Raw genomic sequence first — 6,939 nt, forward strand, 5'->3', positions numbered from 1 at the left:
TGAAAGCGCTCTCTAAAGTGGCTCTGTAAGCCCTTTAAGGGCCACTTTAGAGGGCGCTTTTTAAAGAAAGCGCCCTCTAAAGTGGAAACTTTTAAGGGTTTAGAGGGCGCTTTTACTGGAAAGCGCCCTCTAAAGTGGAAACTTTTAAGGGTTTAGAGGGCGCTTTTACTGGAAAGCGCCCTCTAAAGTGGAAATTTAAAGGGTTTAGAGGGCGCTTATTTTAGAAACCGCCCTCTAAAGTGGGTGGTTATTTAAATTTTTTTTTTTAAAAAGCGCTATATTTTTTTATTTATTTTAGACAACCTGTATATTGAAGCAGTACACCTAAAACTGTATAATTTGAAGCCTTTTTTCACACATTGCATTCAACAAGCCTTATATACAACAATCCATACATATACAACAATCCACTGATATATAATCGTTTAACTTCTAAAGATTCTAAATATACAACCAATTCATAACTTAAAAAAAAATAAAACTAAGTAGCAAAAGCATCTCTGAGATGTATGTTTTTTTTGCTATCCGCAGTCTTCTTAGGGACCGCTTCCTGAATCGAAGTTCATTTCTAGCAGCCATTCCTCGCATGCCGGTTTGAATACAAACAGCTTTGGAATAGGTAGTTTTATAAGCACTTCTCGAAAGATACATGCGGATTTGTTTCTGGATTATCAAAAAATTCATTTTATTAACTAATTCATTTTATAAAGTGATTTATAATTTGGGAAAATTTCTTACCAGAAATCCATTCCCTTAGTGTGCCGTTGGGCATGAATTCATAAATCAACATCTGAACCAAGAAAAGAAGTATATGAAATGATACTATAGTCAACTATCAAGCAAATATGGCAAAACTTATGATGATATGCATAAGATAAGTGTAGCTATAGGTTATTTACCTGCTCTCCTTCTTCGCTACAGTAGCCTAATAGAGAGACAAGATTTCGATGATGTAACCTCGATAAAAGCTCAATCTCAGTCAAGAACTCTTTTTGTCTTTGTAATGAATTTTCTCCTGCTCGCTTAACGGCAACAAATGTTTCATCAGATAAAATGCCCTTATAGACATTTCCATAACCTCCTTCCCCAACTTTAATCGAGATATCAAATTTGTTAGTGGCGTGAGTCAACTCTTTCAAAGTGAATGCTTTCACACCATCTATTTTGATACATACATTAGAGGCTGCAAAAAGAAATAGCCATTCGAATAAATTTTACTTCTTCAAAGATTAATCAAATTGACATTATCAGAAGAAAGCGTTAAAATACTTACACGTTTGTTTCCTGGAAATCAAGTGCATGTATTTCGAATTTCTTCTAAAAATTAGGAGCATGGTTATTGCGGTTATTGCTAAAACAGCAGCAACGGCTCCTATTATAATAGCAGCAATAATGCCTGTTTTTCTCTTTCTGCTCTCTGTATTAATAATTACTATAACAATAAAATGAAAGTACTATTAGAGAAACTCAAATATAATAAAGAATAATAAAATGCTGAGATTGAGAAACTTACTATTTGCATAAGTTGAATAGAGGTTTATTTTAGAAATTTTAAATACAAGTTGACGAGTATATTCTCACAATCTTTGAAGATAAGGATATATTCCGCCTCGGGGAATTGATCTGTTGAGTTTGTTATGGGACAAATCACTGCAATAGCAGAAAAATACTATATAAATATTGCGATGAAGATAAGTTAAGGTTTAAAATATATACAAAGTTTATAAATAAAATTGGCTATTTACATACACAGTTGTCATATTGGTTGAAAGATTATTTGACGGTATAGACCCAGTGAACTGATTCCAGCTAAGATCCCTAAACCATGAACCAATCGCAAATGAGTTTGTAGACAAAACAGAAGAAAATGATTTCGTTGTCATTAGGCACAATATAAAGCTGAGCCACGAGATATACTTAAACATACAAATATTTACGACTTGGTATTGAATTTAAATCGGGAATAGCTCCTTGCAGGCTGCAATTTCTCAGACTCCTGTAAAATCAAGAGGAAACATTAGCTCAAAAAACAAAAGCCATGTTCTTGAATTCATTATTGAAAACTTGACGGTAAGCTTTTCTAAGTCCAAATGAAGCCTAAACAATGCCTTTTTTAAGTACTTTTAATACACACATTTACATGAATACTCTTTGGCCGTGAATCATGGAGAAACAGATACTCCATATCCTATGTCAAAACTCAAATTTGAGGCTTGAAGGAGTTAGGAGAGAACACGAGACCAAATTTCTAAAGGCGATTTCGAGGCCATTTAAAAGAATGTTTTGACATAGTGTATGGACAAACAATAGTCACTGAATATTTGTAGCATCATATATTGAGCGCGAAAAAAAGGACACGTAGATAACAATACTTACAATTTTACAAGCCTGGGTAAATTTTCATAGGTAGAAGGAATTCCATTCCCGCTGAAATTATTGTTATCAAGTTGCCTGTAAGTGAAACAAGAAAGAATCAACTTTCCAAGACAAAAAAGATTGATTAGAGCATAACTTGAACATGTTCGCTAATCCTCCTCCACAGATCAAGCAAAAGCATGTCAATAATGCAATATATACAATGAAAAAGTTATTATATGTTACTATTCTAGACAATGTAGAGCATAACATACAGTATTTCCAAACTGTGTAACTTGGAGAATTCTGGTGGAAGATATCCCGATAAGTTATTGTTATCCAAAAGCCGGTAGAGTCATGTTAACAAGCAGACACAGTTAAAACTTGTAAAAAAAAGAAAATCAATCTGGAGATGCAACTCTAAAGTTTCAAATCATAAAGGAAATTTAAATTGGCTTCAATACTCACAAATGCATAAGATTGGAAAGGTTTGAAAGTTTGGATGGAAGTTGACCAGTGAACGAGTTGTTGTTCATGTGGCTGCAATTGCAAGACAGAAAAGCAGCAGAATAAGTACATGTAAGAAATCGAGCTTTATGTTCTGTTGATGAACAATTTTGGTTTAGACATCCACTTACAGGTGTCTAACATTGATCATATTCGCTAACGATTCTGGCACAGAACCTGACAGTTGGTTTTCATCTAGTTGGAGTCTATTCATATTCGTAAGGTTGCCAAGCTCATCCGGTAAACTGCCAGATAATTTATTTCCATTCAAGAGCCTGCGTATAAAACATCTCAATTAAGCGCTTATGCTATAAGCTCTAGTCATACAAAAACTTGACGAGGATCAATACTAATAATTCATTTTCTTTGGTAAGTTTCTTACAAGAGTCTCAACTATGTAATGTGTCCGATTTCCTTTGGTATTGTGCCAGTCAGATTGTTCCACATGAAATCCCTTCAGCATAAAACAACGAAGATATTAGCTTGGTATAACATATCATCGTTTATTCTTCTAATTCATATAGAAATTGTTTACCAGGAGATAGTAGAAAAATCAAACCTGGTTGAAATGCTGCTGTAACTTCTCATTTGTCAAATTGATACAAAATTGCTCAAAGCTGAACAGGGCCGATGTAAAGTTAGTTACTGTTAGAACAATAACTGTGGTTCAAAAGTAAATAGATACGAAAAATGTAAATAGAGAACACAAAAAATTCGATCACAGAGATTGGCCAAATGTGCATACGTCTATAAACTTCATATAAAATTAGGCAAGAGGGTGGTTAAGATTAAGAACCTGTTTGTCTTGAAACTCTCGAATCCATATATATCTAGAACTCCAATTAAGTTCTTCGAAGTCAAAAGAGAAACCAAAAATGAACAATAGCGAACGTCAGAAGAGAAACCAAGTAATATGAAGATTAGAAAAATACCTATGGTGTCAAAATCGAACAGCTAACAACGAATTAATAGAAGGAGGAAACGTCGTAGATCTAACAGAGGTGGAAGGAGAACGCCTTAGAATTAGCGAAAATCGTAGCAGTGAGAACCCTAACGTGAAAAAGAACGAAAATAACAGAGAGTGAAATAACAAAACGCGTAGTATGTTATAATTTTAATGTTTACTAAAGGGGACCTTAGAGGGCGCTTGTGGAAAAAAAGCGCCCTCTAAAGGGGGCCTAAGAGGGCGCTTATGAAAGCGCTCTCTAAGGCTTTCCAAAAGCGCTTTATAAACTGAAAATGCACATGGACTTATAGAGCGCTTTTTTAAAAGCGCCCTCTAAGGGTAACCTTAGAGGGCGCTTTCTAAAAAGCGCCCTGTATTGTTGTCCCTCTATCTCCTCCTTATTTTTTCGCTTCACCTTAGAGGGCGCTTTATTACAAAAGCGCCCTCTAAAGTGCGCTGTCTATTCCAGTTGTTCGCTCCTTATTTTTTCGCTTCACTTTAGAGTGCGCTTTTGTAATAAAGCGCCCTCTAAGGTGCGCTGTCTATTCCAGTTTTTGGCGTAGTGCTTGTTCGATATCGGTAAACATCGAGTTTCTCTCCCAGTCATCGGTAAATGTCTGGTCTTGTTTCACTTATAAATATCTTGTTCGATATCGATAAACATCGAGTTTCTCCCCCAGTCATCGTTAAATGTCTGGTCTCGTTTCACTTGTAAACATCTTTTTTTCTCCCCAGCGAAGCCGCCATCGGTAAATGGCCTCGCTTTCTTTGATATCGGTAAATATCAGTTTTGTTTTGAAGCTGCCATCGGTAAATGACCTCGCTTTCTTTGATATCGGTAAATATCAGTTTTTTTTGAAGCCGCCATCGGTAAATGGCCCCGCTTTCCTTAATTCGTCACCTACAGAGTGCAAATTATCCGGTTCTTTTGGTATTCAATCCCTATTTACCTTGAAATTCTCCGGTTCTGATAGCACCTCAAAATTTGCCCTCCTCATTCATGCATTCATTTTTAGGTCATTTTTTCATTTTTATATTGCATTTCATCATGTCAATCAGAATTAGCCCCAAAAAGCCTGAATATCATCCAAGGCACCTTGTGGGTCCTATCTAGGTGATCAGTCGACACAAGGGAATGACTTGGGTTACTTCCAACATGTTCAAATGAGGGCTATTCATCATTCAAAGCATTAATCTTAAAGGAAAAAAGGTCCAGGACACAGGTTACCAAGTTTGGAAAAGCAGAGTCTGAGCTGTCATGCTCGCTAGGCGAACAACATGGTTCGCTAAGCGAACTAATCTGTCATGCTCGCTTAGCGAGCAAATCCTTCGCTAGGCGAAGCTCACGCGTTTGAGAAAAATAACAGAAAGTCATGGGCTTGAGTTGCCCTCATTTGAGCCCACAAAGCCACGAAAATTAGGCTATATATTCTAGACTTCCACCTCCAAAAAAGACCAGAGCTAACCTGACCTAAAACCCTTGACAGAGAGAAGAGCTAACTGATTCAGAGCAACCTTCGGACCCTGAAGGAAACTCATCTGCAAAGAACTAATTCTAGACTCTAGGATTGCTCTGCAAACCCAACCAAGGCAATTCAATTTCAATCAATCTCTCCAATTAGATTTGCTTTATTCCCATTACTCTATGCTTAATTTGAATACTCTGAATGTATGAGGTATTATCGCGAGGTTTTGCCCACGGTTAGATGTATATGAATATGTAAATCAATTCCTTGACTGTTTTAATCGTTTCGTTTCTGATGGATACCATAGGGTTTGGGTTGCCGAGATCGGACTGTTATCAATGAAGAACCCAAAACCCGCAGGCCTTCGCTAGCACCTTCGCTAGGCGAGCCTGCAGCGAAGCTTCGCTAAGTTTTCGCTAGGCGATGCAGCAGCGATCGCGACAGTAGTTGTTTTTCTGTTTGCTCTAATCTGTTTTGTGTTCTGTTGTGACATGTTCTTCTATTGCATCCATGCATTGCTTCCTAACCTGTTTGTTGAGTTTTTGTGAGGGCTCACCTAACTCTTGCAGAGATGGCTTGGTATTCCACTTTATTTGTGGGATACCACCTGGAGGTTTATTCTGATTACCTGTACTGACTCGATTTCTTTGATGGTGCTAGCTTGGGAAATCTCTGGGTTTCTGATTTCTTTAGTTGCTGTTGCTTCGAATCTTTATCCGTGTGGTACTTTTACCCCTTTCCCGCATTTTACCGCTTTCTTAGCTGGAAGACCTCAATAGGAGGCAATGTTTTTTTGTGTGTTTGAGACCCCTTGTTGGCAGGTTTACTTTATGATACATGTTTTGGGTGGTGTGGTCGTCTCCCCATAGGATTGCTAGGCTTCGTATAGTCTCTCGTTTGCATGTCAATTAAGGTAGCACTGTTCCTTCGTCTAGGACTTCCTTTTTGCATGAGCATTCCTAAAACACCAACAACACATTGATTTTTCTTCTCCTAAGAACACGTTTACTCCTTCTACTACAGGCGAGTAAGTCTCCAAAGGTCGAGCATCCGGTAGATTGCGTAGTAACGTCGTTCCCCCAAAAAGACAACCCTTACCCCGTAGTTAGCCGAACTACGTTTTGCTCTGATTCTCATTCTAGATGAGATACGTAGGCATAAGACACGACGTCTTACTGAGCACACATCCCCTTAGCCCATAGGTCAATCGAGCTACGAAGACTCTGATTCTCATATTCAAATGAGATACGTATGCAGTGGATGCGACATCCGTGCGAGTCATTTTTTTTACCCCCTTTTTAGTAAATAGTACATTAGATAAACCATCACCCTTTAGACAAGAACAACAAGAGTGGATCCCGTAGAGTACTACGGATGCGTAGGGGTGCTAATACCTTCCCTTCGCATAACCGACTCCCGAACCCAAGATTTAGTTGCGAGACCTTGTCTTTTCCTTTCCTTTTTCCAGGTTTACTTCGAGCGTTTCCTTTCCCTCCCTTGGGATAAATAACGCACGGTGGCGAATCTTCTGTCATTCTTTTTCGCCGGTTGTTTTTTCCGTATACTATGATTTTTCAGGTTGCGTCACAAAGGATACAAAGGTGTCGCAATTTTGATTCATCGGTACAATTATCGGTCAATCCACAAGAGAGGGAGACAAACGCT

At 37.9% G+C, this 6,939-nt stretch overlaps 1 pseudogene; it reads right to left on the reverse strand.

Moving 5' to 3' along the window:
* Window positions 1-697: 697 nt before the first annotated feature.
* LOC127081205 (probable LRR receptor-like serine/threonine-protein kinase At1g06840) lies at window positions 698-3,450 on the reverse strand (annotated as a pseudogene).
* Between the last annotated feature and the right edge of the window lie 3,489 nt (window positions 3,451-6,939).

The sequence above is a fragment of the Lathyrus oleraceus genome, chromosome 5 (assembly GCF_024323335.1).
Source record: "Lathyrus oleraceus cultivar Zhongwan6 chromosome 5, CAAS_Psat_ZW6_1.0, whole genome shotgun sequence".
In the NCBI taxonomy this organism is placed as follows: domain Eukaryota; kingdom Viridiplantae; phylum Streptophyta; class Magnoliopsida; order Fabales; family Fabaceae; genus Lathyrus; species Lathyrus oleraceus.